The sequence below is a fragment of the Saccostrea cucullata genome, unplaced genomic scaffold, assembly GCF_032062105.1.
Source record: "Saccostrea cucullata isolate Sc308-1 unplaced genomic scaffold, CSIRO_AGI_Scuc_v1 ctg4895, whole genome shotgun sequence".
In the NCBI taxonomy this organism is placed as follows: domain Eukaryota; kingdom Metazoa; phylum Mollusca; class Bivalvia; order Ostreida; family Ostreidae; genus Saccostrea; species Saccostrea cuccullata.
This window is the reverse complement of record NW_026930826.1, coordinates 8,871-34,883: the sequence shown is the minus strand read 5'-3', so window position 1 is coordinate 34,883 and position 26,013 is coordinate 8,871. Positions and strand designations below refer to the sequence as shown.

The 26,013-nt window shown below is 34.2% G+C and overlaps 1 long non-coding RNA gene across 1 annotated transcript; it reads left to right on the top strand.

Annotated features, from left to right (window-relative positions):
- Positions 1 to 1,332: 1,332 nt before the first annotated feature.
- Positions 1,333 to 3,794, top strand: LOC134230260 (uncharacterized). Its single transcript, XR_009984305.1, has 3 exons — positions 1,333 to 1,402; positions 3,194 to 3,391; positions 3,547 to 3,794. It is a non-coding gene; the product is annotated as an uncharacterized LOC134230260 (long non-coding RNA).
- The last annotated feature ends 22,219 nt before the right edge of the window (positions 3,795 to 26,013 follow it).

The following is a 26,013-nucleotide window of genomic DNA, read 5'->3' as shown; positions in this document are numbered from 1 at the left end:
TTCGCATGAGAATTAAATGAGATGATATTCCCCCACGATCAGTGGCGGATTTAAGGGGAAGGCGCCCCCCCCCCCCCCCCCCCCCCCCCCCCTAAAATTGTCAAAGTTAGCGTAAATCAAATATGTCTACTTGGTAGACCTTATTTTCACCCTTCATAATCTCTAGAATCCAGGAGCTTCTGGGGGCTTCGCCCCCTGGGCCCCCATCAGAGCTTTGGTAGACCTCATTTAACCCTTCAAAATCTCTAGAATCCAGGAGCTTCCGGGGGCTTCGCCCCCTGGGTCCCCATCAGGGCTTTGTCCTGGACCCACTGGGGGCCTCAAGCTAGGCGGCCCCCAGACCCCTTGCCTATTTTGGCGCCCCCCCTAACTCCAAATCCTGGATCCGCGCCTGACGATATCCGTACATTGGAAACCCACTAACATTGAGACTTTTCACAGTCAATATTGTTATGCCCCTTGAATTTGGGGGCATGAAAATGACCTCAACTTGACTTTTCAATTTGCAACATTGATTTTTATCACAACACACTCTAAAATCGCTTAAATAATACAAGGTTTAAACTGAAAACTCAGAATTTCAAATTATTCTGATTATGCGTTTCTTCTTTTTATACATGTAGCATTTAAAAAAGAAATCTGCAGAATTGCATTTTTAAAAATCACAACCCCCATTAAAAAGAACAGAACAGCCCTTCAACAGCAGGCGCGGATCCAGAAATTTTTCAAAGGGGGTATTGAAGGACTTTTCAAAGGGGGTTGAAGGGGAAAAAAGTTATTATAACATATGTTGTACTCATACACATAGTTAAATAGCTCAATAGGATAGTTGGAGAATGATCAACCTGGGAAAAAGTATTGATAACATACCAGAAAGTGTTTGAAAAAGAAAGGAAATTAAGAAAATCCTATTTTGTAAAGGGGAAGGGTATTATTTTTTTTAATTGTTTTCACAACTGATTTTCTTTTTAAATTACAAAGTTAAGCTTTTCTAAACAGTTTCTATGTTAAAAACACAACAAAAAATTGGATTTTTTTCTTTCTCTTTCTTTTTTGCGAATCCAAAGGGGGGGTTGCAACCCCCGTAACCCCCCCTCTGGATCCGCCACTGAACAGGGTGGAGTAATAAAATATCTGTAAACATGTATATACTGCCTCACTATTGAGCTAGCTTTTCTAGAAATGCTGTAGATCACATGTAGATTGTCCAGCTAGCTTTTCCGGTCCAGATCAGATACAACTCTCTCTCTTCTCTCTCTCTCTCTCTCTCTCTCTCTCATTAAAATTCGCGATTTGACGGAAATCCGATTGCGTAGTGAAGGAGCGGTAACTCTTTTATAGGTCTATGGACATGATCAAAATCGAAAGTAGGATTGTCCCAACAAAAACATTTTTTAATCTGGTAAGTTTTATTTTTCATTTACTTACATTTAAATTGTGTATTTTTAAGGATAGTTAAAAGCAGATGTTAAATAGTTTGAATTAAAAATAGATATCGATGTTTTGAATAATTTTATCAGCACATAGGCCTAGAACAAGCTTGTTTAGATCGAAATCTAAGATTAACAGGAAATGGGATATGTATGACCTGGGACCCCTGCATCACTATATAGTCAGGTGCTCTAACGATTTAGCCGCCCAATATGCACGGCACAAACCATTGTACTTTCCCAGCCAGGTGCTCTACTGACTGGACTAGCCAGTTTGAAATATCAACTGCCCAAACCATTACATTAATTAGTAGTCGCTGTATACTATTGTAAAACTGTGATTCAAATGAATGATTGATTGAGTATGTAAGAGAAAGAACATGATATTGCATGTATATCCTGTTCAAAAGTGAAAAAAGAGTGCTGTTTTATTTATTATCAGACCTGGCGGCAGAACTGGGGGAGGGGGGGGGGGGGTCAAAGGCTATCCTATTTTATTTTGAGTATATTGCTAGATTTGTGATAGCAATATACTCAGAATAAAAATAGGGATGGCCTTTGACCCTTTTGATCCCCCCATGTAAGGTCGAGCATTGGCAAAGTTAGGGGATTTGGAAAGGTACATGTAATGAAGTGGGTTTTTTTCCAAATTATTTCGGGAATTTGACAGCTCCCCCCTCCCCTCAACTTTTTAAACGTTAAACCAATCCCCCTACAACCTTGCACATTTCAAACTTAATATTGCTAGGGGCCTGATATCTACATGTAATGTTATAATTGGAAACAGGGGAGGGGTGCAGGTTGTCTTTGTGATTATACATGTACATGTAACTTCCTATATTGTCAACTTACCCATTCTATGTTTTTCTATGTTATGAAAAAATGAAAATAAAAAAAAGAGGATATTATGAAACATCCTCCTTATTAATGTATGTTATACAAACAGGAAGAAAATGTTTTTTCATGAAATGGTCTGACATATTCAAGGTTAATTAAATATTGGTACATATGGTATACCAAATCTACTTTTATAATTTATCTTATGTATATATTTGTTTTGGGATCATTCTATTTTTCGTTTCATCTTAAGTAATCTTAAATCCTTTTATCTTCAATTTAATTGGTTCATTTAATATTATCCAATTGTTTAAAACCTTGAGTATAAGTAACCGTTCAAACTAAGCAAAATTGGGCAGTATATAACATTTTAAAGAAGAAATTATTTCCATGCAGTTGATATCCGATGCATCTTGTTGTATGTAACTTTCGTATTTAATATGTATGCTGCAGAAAGGGTATCTTAATGTCAATGTTTATGAAAGTACATGTAAATTGTTTTTTTTTCTAAATGTATTCTTTATTTTTGTTTTAGGCCATGTCTTTTTTCATATACATGTGCTTCATAAATGAAATGGATACTACCATCTTATTCATCATTTTCCCTTAACTGCTCGGTTACTTACAGTAACTGGCTGAATAGACCAGTATCAAAAATGAGGGTTTTTTAATGAACCACATATATAAAATTATTATTTTTCGAAGAATTTTGATTTTTTTTTTAAAACTCCGCTGCCATTTTACAAAAATACGACCCGCGCTTCTCAACTCACTAATCTTTTCAAGAAAGCAGAAAGATTACAAATCACGACAAACACTTGATGATGCACAGTTAGTTAAATTCTCATTTCTCTAGATGTTTCTCTCAAAGTCTGTATATGAAATACGGTTTTTGTATAATCGCTTGATTTATCATGTATTTGCAGGTATGATCCGAACTTTCCTTATATTAATATGACCCGATAATTACGGGTACTGGTGTTGTTTCTGTTGGTATCAATATTATCATGAGAATGTAACACCGGGAAGAGAAAGAAAGAAGAAGAAGAAAGAAATGACAGAAAATCTTGTGTGTTAGAATGGGAAAATATTCTGTGTTGTTCCTCATTTTACAGTTATTAAAAGTAATACAAACTTAAAGGAGTTATATTAGTTATTCATTTACATCTGTTTTAATTTTATATTTATGAAGTTTTAACTTTTCACAGTTAAAAACAAATCTTTAAAAAAATATACGAATAACAAGTATATTATTAATATTTTTTTTTTATTTGGACAGATAACTCAAGTTGAGACATTCACTAAACCTTGTAATGCATCCCTGCTGACAGTTTCCATTGTTACCCGTTGTCCCACAGACGAAGCATCTTATAACATATCTGCCCGCCAAAAGAACTGTTCATCATTGGTGGATAGCAGCAGTTGTGAATCCTTCGAATACCATTGTGTTTTGAGCGAAGATCTCAATAGTGCCATTGAAGTATGTGCGCCATCATTTTTTATAATAGGTATGTTGAGAACACTTACTCTTTTTGATTGCTTTTTATCCCCTCGCACAACTAGCTGCGGAGGGGATATAGCATCGCGAATGTGCGTATGTGTGTGTGTTAGTGTGTGTGTTCGTTACACCTTGTTGGCATTGACAGAAACCTTTGCATTAACCATTCTCAGCATTTACGTACGTGTGTGGCAGTATGAAAGGATGAAGCCTATTCATTTTCAAGTTCATTTAATGAAATTCTTCTTCAGATATCTGTGTTTTTACTGCCTCGAAACCCTGACATTTTTTGTACGAATTGACAATAATCATTTGTTGGCAAGATTGACAGAGAACCTTTGCATTAACCACTCCCAGCGTTTACATATACTTGTGTGGCATTATAAAAAGATTAAGAATTTGTTGAACATCGCGGTTTTATTACCAAATTCCAACAGGTGTCTGGGAATTTGGGCTGCATGTTATTCCTGTAAGCTGTAATGCAATTTGATTTTTGTTAAAAATAGACATCCTCCACCCCAATAATTTTGTTTAAATAATAAATAGTGCTGAAAAACAATTTAATATCTTATATTAACAGTGTATTATTTAAAATTGAATTATTTAAAACTTTTGCATTTTGTAAAAAATGGATCAACAACAACACCTCACTAATGATTTTGTCAAAGGTAAGGGAGTTGATCCTTATGTTGCGGGTTTGAATCTCTTTGTGGAACGTGAAGACTGGTCCTTCGAATGAGACCCTGTAAACCAAGGGCCTATATCCCAGTAGATGCGTGCATAAAAAGATCCCCTCACTGCTCAATGGTCGTCAGTTCAGACAGTTCCTATTATATTGATAGATTGACTGTATATTGTTCAACGTCCCTCTCGAGAATTTTTCAATCATATGGAGACGTCACCGATGCCGGTGAAGGGCTTCAAATTTAGACCTATACTCGGCACTCAGGGCCATTGAGCAGTGAGGGTTCTTTATCGTGCCAACGCCTACCGGGACACGGGACCTACGTTTTTAAGGTCATATCCGAAAGACCCGTGACTTTCACCTCTAGTGCCGAGCGCTTGGCGAAGGAACAGTCACTACCTTTGTTTACGTCTTAGGTATGACGCGGCGCCGCGAACGAGAATCGAACCCGGACCTCCCGATCACGAAGCGAACGCTCTACCACTAGGCTACCGTGACCGGTAGTTCCTATTATAGAAAAAGAATGTGCAGCTCTCCACCGGCAGGCCTTGTAGCAACCTCTAATGATAAAACGCCGCTTAATGATACAAATAGCATTAAGAGTTGCAATTGCAACGCTAAATGCCATCAATCATTGCATTAATAGCTGACATCATCAACCGCTAATGCTAAATCGCCGCTTAATGACAGAATTATATCATTAAGCGTCACAAATGCAATTCAACACCGACGCTTAATGCAACAAGCAAATATCGACATATTCGACGCTTAATGATACACACTGGTGTACCATTAAGCGTTGCAGTTGCAACCCTTAATGATATAAAATTTCGAAATCGCTTGTTATATCTAAGAGAAACACACATCTATCTTTCCTGAACAATGCGATATCACTTGTCAAAATATTCATATATGCTCTTGTGCTATATAAATAGTAATTATTGATGTTTTACTGTGTTTTCTATCTAGTCAAGGGAACGTCGTTAAGCCTCGGATGTTTAAGAGACAGATAGTCAGATAGCTAGAAGAAAGAGATACAAACAAAGGAATAAATAAAATGATATTCAAATCCTTTTAAAAGAACCTTTTTTTATTACTGAAAATACAGAATTCCTTTTAATTTGATACAATGATTTCAATACTCAACCTAAAATTTATAGAATATGTTTAAATATTCCAGACTTTGTATTTTAGATTTGATACAGCTTAACACATGTCACTGTTAACGTGTCAGATATACGTATCGAGAAATAAATTCATAATTTTCACTATAATTGTATTTTTAATCTGCTTCGTTTCTCCAAATTTCGATAAAGAGAGACATCAATATTGACTATTTATGTTTAAGGATATTAAACACAAAGAATGCAAATGTATGCAATACATTGAATAATATGTTATTTTGAGAAAAGGTTCATCATCCTTTATTTGCTATCAGTTTTACTTGAATGCATTACTGTGGCATGATTATTTAAGAATCAATTTGAAAACTAGTACATGTATATAATTGTCAAATTATGAAAAACATGTCGAATGAAGTTGATGAAGCTGATGTTTTTAAAATTCTAAATGACGCATACTTCATTTTGTAGTATATTTGCCTGTCTGTCTGTCCGTCTGTCTGTCAACATTTTTTTGAAAATGCTACTACTCCTGCAGTTTGGTCTGATTTCAATATAACTTGGCACAAAAATAGACTACACTAAGATACTTAATTTCTGCATTGGTTTTTGATTTCTTCCTTTGTTACTAAAGATAGAAATAATATAATAAAATGCTACTTATCCAACATTTTTTGTCTGATTTCTAAATAACTTAGCTCACATGTAGACTACATTTAAAGATATAGTTTTTTGATTTCGATCAATGGTGTTGCCGTGGTTACTAAAATAGAAATTTCTGTGAAATTCATTCAAAATGCTACTGATCCTACAGTTTTAGTCAGATTGTAATATAATTTGGCATGCAAGTAGACTATACTGGCATACACTATTATCAGTTTCGTATTTTGAGTGTGTTGATTGATGTTGCCATGGTAACTAATATTAAAAATTCTGTAAAATTTTATTGAAAGCTATAACTACTGTTATAGTTTTATTGCAATCTTGCCACAAAAAATAGACTTAATTAAGGACCATTATTCTTTTTATTGCTTTTATAAAGTTTTATGCCCCAATTGCTACTTTTTTCTTCCTTTAATATAAGTAAGTACAAACGAGTAGAGCTACAGTCTCGACAGAGATATATTTTTTTCTTTCGATATATAAGACTAAGTTTACATCTGACTAATATTAAAATGAAATAGATTTAAATGAATAGTCCTTTTTTGGTACAAGAGAGACCTCTCTATTAATGCATATACTAGTATTCATTTCTTGTATATTATTCTTTTAGAAAAATGGTCCTTCTCCCAAAAAAAATGTTGGAACCTTTTTCTCAATCTTAACCTTGAAATGTAATGAAATATTAGGAATAGGAGTCAAAACGTCATTACATCAAAGTTTCAAAGTTTTTACTATTGTTAATTAAATTCCAAGTTTTCATTGTAGTAAATCAAGGTTTTTACTACAAAGTTCCAAAGTTTTCACTATTAATAGTAAATTTAAGTTCTAAATGTTTACTTTGGTACTATAGTTAACTTAAGTAAACTGTAGTATTTTTTAAGGATATGTTCGTTTTTCTACACCAGCCGTGAAAAAAAAACTTATTTCACTTTGTCGTCTAATGTAACATCACCGACTTTCTCATCAAAATAAAACAAAACGCCGATCAAACTACGCTGTAGTTTAATGGAAGTGTTCAATTTAAGGAGAAGTAATGAGACAAAGATTGTTTGTAAGCGTCGGGATGGGATGGGGTAGGGGTTATTTACATTAATAGATATTTTATGTTGGTTAAGGTAGGATTCTTCTCGCATTTCTTGTATTTAAAAATTAATGAAATGATCACAGAATCAAGAGGACAATATTTGTGATGGTATCAGTTAGAATAAATTTGACCGTTTAATATTAGAGGCAAGGGTTAGGTCAAGGTCATATCCTGGAAATTAAGGTCAGACGACACGTTCCTTAAAAATATGCTATAAGATACAGATCTATAAGATGTTTTGTATCTCTTGGAATAAGATAAATAATATTCATATTTGGCATTCTCTTCTATTTCTACATTGTTTTCAAAATGTTTTAAAATATAGGTACACCAAAAATGGTGAGATAGGCCGTTCAGAGTATTATTCATAAGGGTTATATAAGAAATATGAACCTTTGGTATCTTGTCCAAGTGGCTGGCAAGGTACCCTTATTTTTGCGAGGAATCTTGTTTAAGTACCTATTCTTCAATGACAATGAGGAACGTGTCGTCTGACCTTAACATTAATTTAAAACCAGATATCTCTGTCAAGAATGTAGCTCTTCTGGTTTGTACTTATAACAAAGGATGAGAAAAGAAGCCATCACCATCAGACCAAACCTGTAGAAGGAGTGCGTTTTCAATGGATTTCACAGAAATTTCTATTTTTACTATCATGACTCATCAAAATCAAAAATTGATGCACTATTTTATGTATTTTAGTGTAGTCTACTTGCGTGAGTTATATTGAAATCAGACAAAAATTGTAGGAAAGGTAGTGTTTTAAAGAAATTTCACAGAAAATTCTATTTTTAGTAAACCTGGCAACACTGTTCATCGAAATCAAAAACCGATGAAATATCCTATGTATCTTAGTGAAGTATATTTGTGTGCCATTTTATACTGAAATCAGACCAAAACTGTAGGAGGACTAGCGTTTTAAAAAAAATTGTTTACAGACAGACAGCTAGCTATATACGTATATAGACGGACGGACGCATCACTATAGCATAAGCTCTTCTAGTCTGACCAGTAGAGCTAAAAATTACTGTTTCCAATAATGCAATCCCTACTTGTAGTTCAAAAGATTATTATTTTTTTTATTTTTGCACAAAAAGAGACTGCCATATAGGTATATATGGGTAATTTAGATAAAATGGATATGACGCCTCAATTTTTCTTAATTTTTTAGGATTTATTTGTTATTTTTATATGCTTCCTATACATGTATTTAAATTTTTCCATTTTTCACATATAGTAAAGTTGGCACATAAAAGTACAAAATGATACAAAAACTAATAGTTTTTATCGTTTACCAAGATAGAAATAACACTTTTAGAATTTTTGTCTCAAATCTGTACTTAGATTTGAATCATTTAAAAGCCAACATAGTTCTAGTATGTGTGAAAATCTTATTTATTTGATATATTTTGAAACTTTAGTCCCTTATTATTAATATATATAACTTACATTTGAAAATTTCATCTAGTTTTGTTCTATAATAATTTTAAGTGCAGGAAAAAAGGGATTTTCATGCGCCGCCATTAGGCCAAAAATAAAGTCCTGCTAGTTTTCAACCGCAGATTACCATTTCTATTTCAAATTGTATAATTGTGATGAGGAAAGAAAAATATAGTCTTATAAACCGGCTTACATCTAAATATATGATATATCAATAAATATAAATAAATATACTTTGAATATTCCATCTAGTCAGACACCAGAGAAGAACCCTACTTACGTTAAATATTTCTTTAAGGGGCATAGACACAGTTTTGGCTACAAAAATTTACAAATATTTAACTTAGGTCTTTCTAATGATCATAAAAAATTAGAACGCCAACTGTCCAGATACAAGACAGATTTAGCTCCAAACCTTTGTTATGTAAACAAGGCTAGTGTTATGTTTTTGTTTACACAAGTTAATATACTAATATATGTTCGTTCAAAGTAGATAATTTCAAATACGAATTACTTTTAAATACGATTCAACAGTTATTATTGATTTGCTGAACTTCATTTTGTTATAAATATGATATTTTCTATATGTAAACAAAAAACAAGGCACGAGCCTTGTTTACATTATGAAGAACTTATAGTTCTGTATCTTGTTTGTTAATTAACAAATGATGTTCAAATTTTTGCTAATCAATAGACGATGCCTTAGGTAGAAATTGTAAGCATTAAAATTGGTTTTATAAAAATCAGTTGAAACTGTGTCCAAGCCCCTTTAATGTTTTGGGGAAGATTAGGGATTTTTTAATTATTTTTTTTTTATTTTTTTCCTCTTTACTTAGAAAATTTCACCACAGACTTGCTTTATATGCAACTTACGTTTCTTTTTATCATTATATTACATGTGCTACCCAGGGTCTTCAAGTTATTTATTTCCAATCAAATTTTGTTTTTTTTTTATAACGATAAAAAATGAAAATGAATTAAATGTCATTGCAATAAAAACTCTAGCTCGTGCTTATTTTTGCCAATTAGAGAGCATACAGAAAGACGTCTGTGTTTCTTTCTTTCCTTGTATGCCAAGGATGCCATGCTTTAAATACCAAGAGTCCAAGCATTTCAAAGCATTGTACTTTATGTTTGGAATAATTAGAAACAATAATGTCTTATATTCTTCAAAAGTTGTTAATTCTATTCCTAACTAGAAAGATTTCAGTCTGTCTCCACTGCAATTGTCAGTAAAGAATGGTCTATTTCGGTATACATGTGCCATTTCTACTCGTCTGTAAGTCGGTTCTGCTTAATACAAGAGTCCAAGGGGCCACATCGCTCACCTGAGCAATTGTTTAGGAAAATGCACATATCAGATCAGAAATGAAAGTTTACTGGGGGTGGTGGGTGGGGAGGGGCTTGAATTTTAACCCCCAAGGGGATCATGATTTGACAAACTAGAATCTACACTACCTAATTAAGGATGATTCCCTATAAATTTCAGCATGGCTTTGAAGTACTTGAAAAGACTATTTTAGGCCCGAAAACATGAAGTATCTAAACTACATACAAACTCTAAACAGGGCGGTATTTGTGGGGCAGTATCTTTTAAATAAGTCAAGAAATCCCATGACAGGACCGTTTTAAAATGTTAAGTACATATTAAATTAGTAATATAAAAAATACGAAAAAAATTCATTGACAAGAATTTTTTTCAGGTAAAGGTCCTGTTCCTCCTTAAGAGGCTTTGACCATTCCGTTCTTTGCCAGATTTCCCCCCTTGTAATACATATTGTGACCCCATCCTACCCCACTGATCATAATTTAGACAATTTGAAATGTAACTACCACGGGATGCTTTGATTCCCCATTGTAAAAGTTTGATTCCCCATTGTGGCCCCGCCCTTTCCTGGGGGTCATGATTTGAACAATTAAGAATCTACACTACCCACAATGCTTCCACATAAGTTTCAGCTTTTCTGGACCAGTGGTTCTTGAGAAGAAGATTTTCAAAGATTTTTTCTTATATATTTCTATGTTAAACTTTGATTCCCAATTGTGGCCCTGCTCCTCCCCCGGGGGTCATGATTTGAACAATTTAGAATTTGCACTACCCTAGGATGCTTCCTCGAAAGTTTCAGCTTTTCTGGTCCAGTGGTTCTTGAGAAGAAGATTTTCAAAGATTTTTCCCATATATTTCTATGTAAAACTTTGATTCCCCATTGTGGCCCTGCCCTACCCCCCGGGGGGTCATGATTTCAATAATTTTGAATCTACACTACCCCAGGATGCTTCCATGTAAGTTTCAGCTTTTCTGGCCCAGTGGTTCTTGAGAAGAAGTCGAAAATATGAAAAGTTTACAGACGGACAGACGGCCGTGTAACGTTGAATTTTGACCCCGGGGTCATTTTTCAACGTTGAAAAGTGAGACCAAAGGTGTTGAATTTAGACCCTACTCCGTTGAAAACTGAACCGGGTCGTGGAATTTTGATCATGAAACCGGTTCAGAATTCAACAGCATAAAAACACAGATTCATGAGTTTGGTTTTCACAACTGTGATTTAAACCATAGGCGTCGGGAACGGGGGGAGGGGGTAGGGATGCTTACCCATTTTTTCCAAAGATAGACATAATATAGGCATTGAACAATGTGAAATTGGTTTAGCCCCCCTCCATCCCCCCTTTCAACAGGTACGTTACAGTTTAGTCAAAGAAAAAGAGAGCTAGAAGTGGTAGTGCTTTGAAAGGAGAAATTGGACCCTAAACAACCCCCCCCCCCCCCCCCCCCCCCCCCCCTCCCCCAGGATTTTTGGACAACTAGTTTGGACAATGGACAGTTCTTTTCCTTGTCAATATTTTCAGATTTTTTTTTCTTTTTCCAATGAGCCTCCCTCTGCAATTTTTAATTTCCCAACGTAATTAATGCACACTTAATTCAGTAATTGAGTTATATTCTTAGAATAAAATATTTTTTTTAAATATCTTAGATTTCAAAGTTACATGTAGCTTAAAATCGCAATATTTCGTATAATATTTATATAAAAAGAAATACATTTGTATATGTAAATCTTGAATATTTAGTAAATATTGTTTCACAATATACAATTTAGTTCATAATTTTGTTTATTTATATTTTTTTGCCAACAACACTTCATTTATTATAATTTTAAAATTCCTAATATAAGTATTTGGTAAATGGTTAGAGTTTAACGCATGATGCACGTACGCTTTAATGCTTATTTAGTTATACACAACATTAATAACTTTTAATGTCCAACTCAATTGAAAAACGGATTTTTTTCAAAATAAAAGGTTTAGTGATCTTTTTTGCATAGTTAATCAAACAGTTCAAGAACGAACCTCACCTTAATACATATTTATTTTGTTAAGTAGAGGATGTAAATGGGGATGAGCTCCCCTTTTTGGGATTAGTATCATACAAATTTGAAGAAAGTTTTTTTTGTTTTTTTTATTATTGTGAATGGGCTGTTTTCTACGAAAGCCCTCTGAACTCATTTTCGTAGGTTAAAAAAATTGAATTTTTTTTAGCGTTATAACGCAAAACTTTTGCAATATAACTGAAACTTTCGCGATACAACGCGGCAAACTTTTGCTGTTTAACAAAGACATTTGCATAAGTCTTAATTTTCTTCTGAATTTGATATAGTTTATTCATTACAATGAAAAGCAAAAGTCTATTTTGATCTTGGATCCTCATAAGCTACAATTTCTTGCTATTGAATCCGTATTACCGTCACATTTTGTCTTTCTCATTGCTGTTCAAACCGTTCAAAGTTAATGCGAGTTTTTCTAAAGTTAAACTTCATGATTAGAATTTCGGGAAAAATCCCACCCTTTCAGGCGTTTTTTTAACTTCAAAATAATTTGAAATAAAATTGTTAAGATTAAGATCTCTGAAAATTGACAAAAGTCAATTGTGTCCCACCACATGTGTGAAAATTGAATGGCAATTTTTTCTTTGTCTCTGTTATATTCACTGTAGATATACGTCATCGTATTTTGAGTTTGCGCCACGTGGTCATTCCAATGCTTACGAAAACATTGACAATTAATTCAAAGTGCAAGCAGCCTTTTTTGATTTATGATGCTGGTCCACGAACTTTTCAATAACCCCTCGGATGTATAAATATTGGAGAAAAATAAGAAAAGTATACCCCTCCTCCTCGATAAATTTGTAATTAACAATATCAATATATATTTTTTACTTAAAAGCACCATATGACACGTTAACTCATGAAATGATACATTGTTCACTCACTTTTAAGCTGTGTTTCTACAAAGTATAATTTTTTAGTCTAAAATGGTGGCTTAATTTATTAGTGGAACAGTTGTAGTGAATGTTACTGATATAATAAAAACAGCTTGAGAAAGTGTCAAGTGAAGATGTTCCTTTAATAAAATAATCGGTCAAAGAATTTCTTGAATTTAAAAACTGAAAAACATGTACAAAAAAGTAAAATTCATTTAATTAAATGGTAGGGTATTAAAATAAATTAAATTCGGATGACTAATCTATCCAAGTCTCGCATAATTTCTCAGGGACTTCTGAGAAAATGATATTTCATATATAAATTCATGAAAGTTCCTGCCAGCGTTCAGGTTCTTATCTGTAAGTAAAGATCAAGTTTCCTGAAAAACATTACTATATGCATATATGGCTAAAAAATATGTTTTTTTTTTCGCATTGTAACGCGAAACTTTCGCGAATAAACGCGTAACTTTCGCGTTATAACGCTAAGTTACGCGTTTATTCGAGCGAAAGTTATAACGTTACAACGCGAAAGTTTCGCGTTATAACGCGAAAAAACATATTTTTTTTAACCTACGAAAATGAGCCCCATACGTTTTCGTAGTTTTCTTCATTTTTGTAGTTTTTTTCAATCAAAATTTTTTTGCCTTAGATACACAACCTTGACTTTCAGCGTTATTTAATTTTTGTAATAATGTAGCAAAATATAAGATTGAACCCCCTCCCCCCCCCCCCCCCCCCCCCCCCCCCCCCCGGGAAAAACACAGGATATTTTGTGAGGAATTTTTGAAGCAGCTCTTCCATCCAATTAGAAAAACATGGTTTGGTTTTCAATAATGGCTAGTAACCTAGTTTCCCTTTTCAATTTTTGTTTGCTTGTTTGTTTATTGCGTTTCGTTTATTTATTTTGTTTATGGTTTTTTGTCACAATATTTCAGAGGGTTTTGATACCATACCCTTGTCTCCGAGAAAAACTTTAGGATCCTCTCTCTCTCTTTCTTTCTGTTTATTTGAAGAGGACTGCGCTTTTTAGTTGTTTAGATCAAAAAGTCTATACCAGACTCTAACTCTAGTTCTCATTCTCAAGGTTACGCTACGAAAACGATCGATTTTTAGGCCGAGGCAGGCTACTGACAGATAAGTTTGTTATAGGGATTTTACCAACCTTGTTTAAAGTCAGCATTATTTACATGTTATGGTCGCTATCTTTTCACAAATAAATCCTATCACTGAATTCATTTTGACCGCTGTGTTTCATTTTAATTTTTAGGCTTTTAATTTTGTTAATTTTTATGCTGAATTTTACTAGATGGGATGTTCTGCCCGAGGATCTATATAATATTATATAGGGGTCACTTTCTAGACACCACATTTCCAGGATTTTTGTTTTATGTCCTTCTAATAGTTTTGAAGTTATTTATGAATGTGGATTTTAGAAAGTATTGTCAAAAAAAATAATAAAGTTGTCATGCTTGAAGATAAGTGAAATCGTGTACTGATCAAAATATACATATATACACGGGATGATAGGTTTATTTCTATTATTCTTGAAAAGGATAAAAACTAAAACTGAAAAATAAGTATAGAGATACTGATAAATCCCGTAAAACAACCTCCAAGTTCAAATAATGTTCAAACTCTGAGGTGGGGTCAATATTCAACAGGGTCAATTTTCAACTTGTTGAGGTCATCGGGGATAAGAAAAAAAAATATCAAGCTGTTGAAAAATGACCCCGGGTATAAATTCAACGACTTTTGGTCTCAATTTTCAACGGAGAAAAAACACCCCTGGTTCAATATTCAACGTTGAAAAATGAACCCCGGGTCAATTTTCAACTGGGGTCAATATTCAACGTTACACCGGCCGGACGACGGACAATATGTGATCAGAAAAGCTCACCTGAGCCGAAGGAAAGAGATTTTTTTTCGCAATATTTTGTGAATGGGTAAATTACACACTGTTGATATTCACACTTTACTCTGGAGAGATGAAACGTTAAATGATGTTGAAAATGAGTACTGTATACAGGATTATTTTCGCCCCGTGTTATTTTCGCCCTTTTGCACTTTGCCATCAATTTTGCCCTGTTTTGAATTCGCCCAGTCATAGTTCTGTTTAAGAAAAAATGCTGTGTAATTTGAAATTACCCTGTATTAAATTCGGCCAATCACGAAAAGAGCGAAAGGGGCGAAAATAAAACGGGGGCGAAAATTTCCCTGTATACAGTACCTATTTTCTATGGTGCAAACTTTTATCAAAAAGTCAGGACGATTTGGTTGATACAATTATAACTTCTAGCAAATTTTATACATGTGTATTACATACGGAATGCATTCTATTAGATATGTGTTGCTTTGATTATATACGTATATTATGTTTTTGTGTTAATTCATTTTAAGCTGAAACCCATGTATGTAAATGTAATGTCCATTGAAACCATTCATACTGAAATAATTATGTGTAATTGAATCTGACAGTTAGATATATAGTTCTTACAGTATGTTGATGTTCGTGAAGCTAAAACCACCATTGTTTATGTTATGAATTGGAAAGCATAGGAAAGTTTTACTCCGTGTGAAAGTTTAGTCAGAATAAATATAGTATTGGAACCAACCACACATGTTATGTTCTGCTTCTCAATAAGCAATTTTACAATGGCGACGAGGATTTAATAGACACATGTTAGCCTTATTAAATTCTAAGAAAGGTAATCACTTGGGATTTAAAAAATGGCAGAATCAGTACCTGTTTTTCCAAATTTTGCTGTTCACAGTGAAGGAGCTGTAGGATCAAGTGGAGAAAATGGGTACAACGCCTAGAAAACCTCTTTGTTGGGATGAAAATAACAGACAACAAGAGAAGACGTATTATGCAGGAGAAGACGTATATGATATCTTTGATACCCTGGCAGACACAGGAAACGACGAGAACTCTGAAAAACTACTTTGAACCGAAAGCCAACAAAGAATACGAAAGATATGTTTTCCGCCAAACAAAGCAAAACCAAGGAGAGTCTCTGACAACTTGCTTTAGAATGTGAATTTCCTGAGACAGAGAGTGAAATCATATCGCAAATAATTCAAAGTTGCACTTTGTCAAAGTTAAAGAGTAAAGCTCTAAGTGAGGATATGCCGCTCAACAAGCGCTTGAAAACCGCTAGAACGCTGGAATTGTTAGAGAAACAAGCGTTGGGAATCGAAAACAACAATAGCAGTAGTGTAAACAGAATTCAGGACAAGAAATGTGGACGCAAAGCCACTCCAAGGAAAACCAAGAGATACGCGGAACAAAAAACGCACAGTAAGACACATTCGGAATGCTATTATTGTAGTGGAACTTATCCGCACAAAACAAAGTGTCCTGCACAAGGACAGACTTGCAATTACTGTCATAAGACATGTAAGAAGAACCACTTTGCTGTTGTGTGCAAATCAAAGGGAATTCGAAACAAACGTCAACCTGTGAAACAAATTCAGGATTATGATGGAAGCAGTGATGAGTATGTGTTCAACCTACAAGACAAAAAGGTAACCAAACAACCAAAATTGAACGTAATTTTGAATGGCAAAATGTCTTAAATGCTTATAGACACTGACTCAAGTGTCAACATAATTGATGAAGGTGCATTTTCATTGCTGAAACCTAGACCAAAACTAAGCAAAACGCGCACAAAGATCTTTGCTTAAGACTCTACTAGCGACTTAGAGACCCTTGGATACTTCGTTGGAACGGTTGAAGCAAATCCAAAATAACAAATGGAAGATTTTACGTGGAGAAAGGTCAGTATTGAACTCTTTTAGGATATGAAAGTGCTGTAGAGCTAGGAATCATTCCTATAATTTGCCGTCTGTCTACAGATGTCAATGAAATATGCGAGTAAGTATAACATGTATAAGTAAAAATCCATGTTGATGAAACTATAAAACCTACAATGCAACCACATCGCCGCATTTCTTTCCATTTAAGGAAAAAGGTAGAAGCCGAACTGAAAAAGCTAGAGGAATAAATATTATAGAAAAGGTTGAAGGCCCGGCCCTACACCCTGGGTGTCATCGATCGTCGTCGCCCCTAAACCGAAAAAAACCCACAGGAAATTCGAATGTGCTTCGACATACGTCTATCAAACAAAGCCATCTTATGAACAAGACACATTACACCACCAGTTGATGAAATTATCCACGATTGGAACGGGGAAAAGTTTTTCACAAAACTTTGTATGAATGCTGGATATCATCAGGTGGAGCTCGATGAGGAATCACGATATATTACAACATTCACGACACACGTTGGATTACGCAGATATAAGCGCTTGAACTTCGAAATTTCATCTGCTGCCGAAATATTTCAATCTACAGTAAGCGAATCTCTGCAAGGATTGCCGGGAGTCAAAAACATGAGTGATGATATTACCGTTTATGGTGAAATCCAGGAACAACCTGATATGCATCTACAGCGAGTCTTGGAGAGACTAAGAGAGCGCAAAGTAACGCATAACCGAGAAAAGTGCGAATTTAACAAACAGAAACTTACTTTCTTTGGATAGAGTATCAGCGGATCCAGAGAAAATACAAACTATTAAATCAGCATAGAATCCCACCAATACAAGCGAAGTAAAAATTTTCCTCTGAATGACGAATTATGTTTTAAGGTTTATCAAAGATTATTCCACAATTATGCAACCTTTGAGGAAATTAACTCAAAAGGATGTGAAATGGCAATGGGGAACCGACCAGCAAAATGCTTTCGAAAAACTAAAAGACTCTTTGACGAGTGACACAATTATGGCATACTGTGATCCAAAGAAGCATACAGAGTTACTAGTTGATGCTAGTCCAGTAGTACTAGGAGCAATCCTTTCTCAGGAGGGAAAAATAATTGCCTATGCAAGTAGGTCACAAACAAATGTTGAACAAAGATATTCACAAACAGAAAGAGAAGCCTTAGCTATCGTGTGGAGCTGCGAGCATTTCCATCTATACATGTATGGATCAAAGTTTACTCTGGTAACAGATCATAAACCACTAGAAACGATCTTTAACAACCCGAGATTAAGACTGCAGGTATTGAGAGATGGCGCTTAAGGCTACAAGCTTGCAACTTCATGGTAAACTACAAAAGAAGTGTAGATAATCCAGCTGACTATATGTCAAGACACCCAGAACACCTAAAGGATAACTCAAGAGAAGAGAAAATAGCTGAAGAGTATGTCTACTTTGTCGCCCAGAATGCTGTGCCTAAAACAGTTACATGTTACATTATCAGAAATAGTTCATGAAAATCAAATGATGCATACATCCAAAAAGTCATCAAGAATCTTAAATCTCGAAAATGGCGAAACAAATCAGAAAACCAAATTCTGCAGTCATTCTTCAAACTGAGAATGAATTATGCGTTATTAGTCTTGATGGAAAGGAAGTACTGCTGAGAGGGATGCGAATAGAATACTTTCATCACTACAGAGACGAATAGTCGAGATTGCCCATGAACGACATCAAGAAATAGTTAAGACAAAACAATCTTGAGGGGAAAAGTTTGGTTTTCGGGAATTGATTCAATGGTTGAAAACATATGCAAAAGCTATATTCCATGTCTTGCTTCCGGATCTGCGAGTAACATAGAGCCATTACAAATGACAAACCTACCAAATACACCACGGGATGAAGTCAGTGTTGAGTTCTGTGGTCCATTTCTATCTGGTGAATACCTGATCGTAGTTATGGATGATTTCTCCAGATATCCAGAAGTAGAAATTGTTTATTCAACATCAGTCAAATGACAAAACTGGACAAAATTTTCTACACACACGGTATTCCTAACGTGGTCAAAACAGATAATGGACCTCCATTTTAAAGCCATGAGTTTTCTCTATTTGCCATATAATTAGGGTTCAAACACAGGAAAATTACTTCATTGTGGCCAAGGGCAAACGGAGAAGAAGAAAGATTTAAGAGGACCATTGACAAAGCTATAAAGGCATCAAATGCAGAAAATCGAAACTGAAAACAAGACATCTACCAATTCTTAAGAAATTACCATGCAACACAACATTCGACAACAAAGACACCACCAGCCAAAACTCTATTTGGACGTAATATAAGGGTTGAGGATACCTGAACTTCAAACATCACAAGGAACGTTAGAAATACGGAAACAAGATTTGAAACAGAAGGAAAAAAAAATGAAAATCTACGCAGACAGGAAAAACAATGCGAAATCGTCATCACTGAAAAAGAGAGATAAGGTCCTTGTTAAGAAAAACAGAGAAAACAAACTCTCTTCAATATACAACATTAAACCTTTAGAAATTATTGGAACAAAAGGGTCAATGATAACTGCAAGAAATGACGAAAAAATTATCTCAAAGAACTCAAACGCATTAAAGAAATTGAAGGACCTGAGCAAATTGATGATGATAATGAACCTGTTAACGGTGCAATCAATAATAACCAGGAAACAGATACCGATCAAAAGGAAACCAACATGTTCCCAGCTGAACCGCCGAAAGGATACAACCAGCGATGCTCAATCAATCCTTCGGAATATTTGTCTGACGTCACGGCGTCAGACAGTACTAGATTTCAAGGTATCACATCGGTAATTGGTTTCACTATATAATTCTATATAGAATAAAAAATCGTTAAAAATCAGGTATTTGTTTACATGAAAAAATATTTAGCAGGAGGTGTTAAACATTACCTGTCACATTAGCTGACACCAAAAAACGGGGTACATGTACCCACACGGCATTTTCGGACTTTTTCCATCTGCAAACAGGGCTACCCTCAAATCCACATGTTTTCACCTTGTTTATGAACACCTCGAGTGCATCACATTAAGTAGCCTCCTATGCCCTGAAAAAAATAGTTCCTGTCAAAAACCTTTATTTATTCACAAAGTACATAAAATTTACTAGGCACAGGTACCAAAATTGTAAAAATGGCTTGGAAGAAAATAGAAAAACGCCTCAAAAGAAAAGAAAAATAATTTTATATGTATGGACCTACATTTGACTAAGTTCATTTTGATTGGTCAATTACCGGTGTGATACCTTGAAGGACCTTTGAAGGTGTTCGATTTTTTTCATTTTTGCACCTGAGATTCATTAAATAATTGTCCCCAACATCCTTAAGTCTGGTGATCTAAATCCCCTTATTTCTGAAGATATGAAGCATTTATCTCCCTTACTCCAGGACAGTCAAGAATAATCTTTTGAAGCAGAATTTCATCATTAAAAGAATAAGCTTGGCAACCAATTTTTTATCTGTGGAGAGTATATGCTTTGTTCTTCACAACAAACAAAAGAGAGGTTACAAGTCTAAGACTATTATGTAATTATTACATAACAAAGTTGCATTTTCCCCTTCAAAGATTGAACAAACATACAGAAATTGTTAAATACTGGGTTGATAATGAAAACTGTATCTGGTCAATTTATGTTCCAAATAAAGCCTAGGTACGAGGGGTGATCAAAAAGTTCGCAAACTAATTGAATAACTTCCATACAAGAAACAATATTTGGTTTTCATGTTGATTATATTTTAAATTAATCCTCCCGAATTTTAATGCACATCAACCACCGTTCTGCGCATGCGCGAATCACGTGATATTGGCGGTCACGTGACCCCCTTCGTAGCGTTCTGTCACAAAAGTTGAAAGATTTTTCCGAGTTTTATATTTCTTTCCATGTGAGTTAATTTTTATGACAAGAAAATTAATTTGTCAGAAATGGCCATATCTCGGCAACAGAATGGATGGATAATAATATCCTTTTCAAAAATAAGCATGGCAACCATTAAAACACAAATCTTCGGTCTCAGGAGAGACCTTTATTCAAGGTGGATAGAGAATGGGTGCATCCTTTTTATCATATCTAATATGTTTAAAATCTAAAGTAAACGATATCTTAGGTATTTAATACTTATATCATTGTTCAAATATTCAACTTTTTGTCAAAGTGCTAATTGGAGGTCTTTGATAGCAAATTGCTTAATTAAAAATACATACCGTAAATGTGGAAATTTTTGCTGTAGATAAATTTTTAGCAAATTTGCGAGTGCATTGCATTCGCAAAAATATTTTTCTTAAAAATAAATCACTAATAAAATAAAATGTAAACAAAGCAGTGGTCATTCGCAAAATTTTTAAACGTAAAAATTAATCAACAGCATTTTGACCCGAATTCGCAAAATAAAATCGACGTAAAAATTTCCAGATTTACGTATCTTTTCAAACTTGCTTTCACTGGGTAAGATGACTAATATCATATTTAACCATCAGCCTTTCTTCACTGAAGCGATTAATCCAATCATTAATTAAATTTATAGGAACTCATTTATCTCAATAAACTGTGTACAAATTATTATATGATACTGTAGAGGGATTTCTAAGATATTACAATAAATTGTACAGTCGTTTGTTGAACGAGTTCGACTGAGACAACCATTTTTCATCACAAGTGACCTAACTAGTGACGTCATTTTCACATTGCTTCGAGAAACGCGATTTGAGAAAAATCTTAGCTGAGTTTTTTCTCAGGATTTGAGATTAAACTTTTTTTCGAGAAATCCAAGCTAGGTGTCTGAGATTCCGAAAATCTTCAATTATAGCCCCTTCACGATAACTGCGGTACTACTCTTTCACAGGGGAATTAATAACGTTCGGCGAAGTTTTTGTTGATAGATAATTAAATGACGTATAAAACACAATTACTTTTACGTCATATTTCGTCAAAATATGTCATATTGCCCTGCAAAAGAGTAGTACCGCAGTTATCGTGAAAGGGTCTATAGCACGATTGTAACAGAAATATTCAGCTCTGCTTATATGTTCAAAGATTTTGTAAGACTGAAAATATGGTGTACTTCAGTATAATAGATATTCTATTTGCGATATGAAAATGTAAAATAGAAAAAAACAAACAAGAAACAAAGCTGAAAAAAAAGAAGAAGCAAAAACATTAGTAAAGAAAGCTGTTTTAGGTTACGAGTACAGTGCTAGCAAGTTAAACACCTTGTTTGGCTGAATTAGGCATAGGATAATGGCTACTAGCTCAGATTTTAAAAAAATGTAGAATGGTGTAATAATGGAATATTATAATGCAATGTATAATCAGTGAATAAATAAGGTAATAAAAATACTGAATTTTCTCATGTCGAATTCACCCTCAGTTAGTTGGAAAGTTACCATGTTTGTACCCTTTGGTGAGAGGGGTTTATTTTACATGCATATCTTACGTACTAATTATGCTCCCCAAACGGAGTTTGGGAACATATTGTTTTTACTCTGTTTCTTATTATTAAGGTCTTACGTCTTCACGGAAGACCTTTTAGTGATTCTACTGTTTCTTATTAAGGTCTTCCGTCTTCACGGAAGACCTTATAGTTATTCTACTGTTTCTTATTATTAAGGTCTTCCGTCTTCACGGAATACCTTATAGTGATTCTACTGTTTCTTATTATTATTATTAAGGAATGAATTTAATAGCTACCCATTGTTCCAACAAAATGACTTCAATTTGTGCAAAATTTGAATGTAACGTCAGGCGGATTGATACGTTTTTGACGCAAGTCATTGTGACGAAGCAACCCATTTTATACGATATAAAATAATTTTTTATCCAATCAAATACATCGCTACAACCATAATTAAATTATTTATTATTATTATTATTATTATTAAGGTCTTCCGTCTTCACGGAAGACCTTATAGTGATTCTATTGTTATTATTCTTCTTATTTTTTTGACTTTCTAATTTTGTGCACGCGATTTCTCGAAGACTACTGGATGAAATTACATGAAATTTTCAGGACAGATGTGTTGTTACATGAATTTATTACATCCGAGAGAAATTTGGAAACTCCCTTCCGGTGCCAAGTTACGGACAATTTTCTGAAATGAAATTTTGTCCACGATTAAACTCAAAAACGGTAAAAGATATCAATATGAAACTTTCAGGGATTATAGATCGTTATATGTACTATCCAGGACGCGACTTTTTGTTAGTCGTCGGTACTTCCTGTCGTAAGGAGAAGCAAATTGAAAAAATCGTATTTTCTAACTTTTTTGTTTTTCAATATTTTTAATTTATTTTTGGAATATTAATAGAGACCCTTCTATTGATGCTTTCTATACAAGTTGTTTGAATTTTGGTTAATCTGAACTCTAGATATTAATATTTGAAAATCTGAAGCGGGTCCAAGATGGCGTCTGCCTCTGTCAACTCCGCCATTTCGCGAGTAGGGGTTTATGGAGGCAGCTGAGCGTTTGATTAAACCATTCTAACATAAGGATACATGAAATGTAAAAAAACTACTTGGACTTTCGCGTAGTAGTACGATTACGTGTCAATCTTAAAACTTAATTTCCGTTTCACTGCTTTAGTTTAACTGGGCCAGATACGATATGTAATGTGTACAATGTGTTAAATATACCTTCTTAACGTCGAAATGAAATAAAGGTGATAAGAACGTTTTATTTATTTAATTTCATTGAAGCTATCACACCTATTTAATAGATCAGTCCAAAGAAAAGGCGCGAATATTTACTCGTGGCGTTTGGCGCGAAATTATCAATAGTGGCCCGCCTTTTATAATTCTTAGACAGGTGTACTGTTGCAAATGTATACACAAGTATATTTAGAGCAGTGCTCCCAATAGCTTAATGGTTTGCGCGTTAATAGATAACGTCGTAATTACGTTACACTTCTATGTCAAACTAAAGATTTATTCCAGGGTCTTCTCAAACGTCTTCTGTAACTGGTTTTGGTTGGTTCTCAAAGTAGAAAAAAAAGACTAAATGTGCAAATGAGAGATACCTATTATCATTTATTTTGCAAGACGGTAAACAGATCTTAAATCAAAGTTATAAGTTATAGTTTTTCAAGAAACAATATCGATGCATATATATAGTAAGTATGAAACGTATAACCACTGTTTTTCCCATGCACACTTGTGTGATATTAAACGAATAGAAAAGACAAAAATAAGAAAACCATTTTAATAAGATCGTCTAATGGAGTTTATATTAACATTCTTTTCTCAAAGATCTGAATCAAGTTATTGAACATAAATGGTATCTGATTCCTTGACTGTCGTAGGACGGGGCATGTTTTTCGGCGAAACATTTCAACCTTTTTATGAAAGTGTAACTAATTGGCATAGTTCACTTCTGAGATGGGAAATAAAAAAAATTGAATTATAGTCATTTCACTGCTTTTGTGTTACTTTTCTATAGAATGTGTACAATGTGTTAAATATATTTTCTAAACCTCAAAGTGTAGGCTATGAGAACGTTCTTTTTTCTTAATTTCATTGAAGCTATCACACCTATTTAATAGATGAGTCCAAAGAAAAGGCGCGAAGATTTAACGTGGCGTTTGGCGCGAAATTATAAATAATGGCCCGTCTTTTATAATTCTTAGACAGGTGTACTGTAGCAAAAGTATACACAAGTACATTTAGAGCAGTACTCCCAATAGCGTAATGCTTAGCGCGTTGGGGATAACAGGGGGAAAAGCGGATTGGATTTTCACGCTGGCGACCTGGATTCAATTTGTGACCAAAATTTTTAATCACTTCTCAGCTCGACTTTACGGGGTTTTTTTTCCAGAATCGGACGGAAGACCTCTCGTTGCTCGCAACGAGATCGTTTCTAGTTCTTTTTATTATTTTTTTGACTTTCTAATTTTGTGCACGCGATTTCTCAAAGACTACTGGATGGAATGACGTGCACTTTTCAGAACAGATGTGTCGTTACATGACTTTTATATATCCGGGAGATGTTTTGGAAATTCGCTTCCGGTGCCAAGTTATGGGACATTTCCTGATTTTAAAATGACATTTTGTCCACGATTAAACTCAAAAACGGTAAAAGATATCAACATGAAACTTTCAGGGATAATAGATCGTGATATTTACCATTCAGGACGCGACCTTTCGTTCGTCGTCAGTACTTCCTGTCGTTAGGAGATGCGAAGATAAAAAATCGTATTTTCCAACTTTTTTGTTTTTCAATATTTTTTATTTATTTTTGGAATGATAATAGAGACCCTTTTATAGATGCTTACTATAAAAGTTGTTTGAATATTGATTAATCTGAACTCTAGATATTAACATTTGAAAATCTGAAGCGGGACCAAGATGGCGGCTGTCTCTGTCAATGCCGACATTTTGCGAGTAGGGGTTTATGGAGGCAGCTGAGCGTTTGCTTCAATGAAAGTAACATAAGGAGAAATGAAATGTAAATGAATGCGTTGATTGTCACGTAAAAGTTACGTTGCATTTCTGTGTCAAACTAAAGATTTGTTCCAAGGTCTTCTCAATCGTCTTTTATCATTGGTTTGGCTGGTTCTCAAAGTAGAAAAGAAAAGACTAAATGTGCAAATTAAATCATAGCTATAAGTAATAGTTTTTCAAGATAGAATATCGATGTATATAGTAAGTATAAAACGTAACCACTGTTTTTCCAATGCACACTTGTGTCATATTAAACTAATAGAAAAGAAAAAAAAAATAAGATCGATTAATGGAATTTCTATAACCATTCTTTTCTCAAAGATCGATCTGATTCAAGTTATTGAACGTAAATGGTATCTGAACCTTTGACCGTCGTAGTGCGAGGCATGTTTTCCTGCGAACCATTTCAATCTTTTCATGAAAGTGTAACTAATCGGGATAGTTCACTTTGGGGATAAACGGGAATTATAGCCATTTTACTTCTTTAGTGTTATTCACCTATATACGATACAGAATGTGTACAATATGTTAAATATACTCTCTAAACCTCAAAATTTAGGCAATAAGAACGTTCTTTTTTATTTCATTGAAGCTATCAAACCTATTTAATGGAACATTGCAAAGAAAAGGTGCGAAGATTTAATCGTGTGGTTTGGAGCGAAATTATGTATAGTGGCGAGACTTTCATAATTCTTAGACTGGTGTACTGTTGCAGAACTATATATACAAGTACATTTAGAACAGTAGTCCCAATAGAGTAATGGTT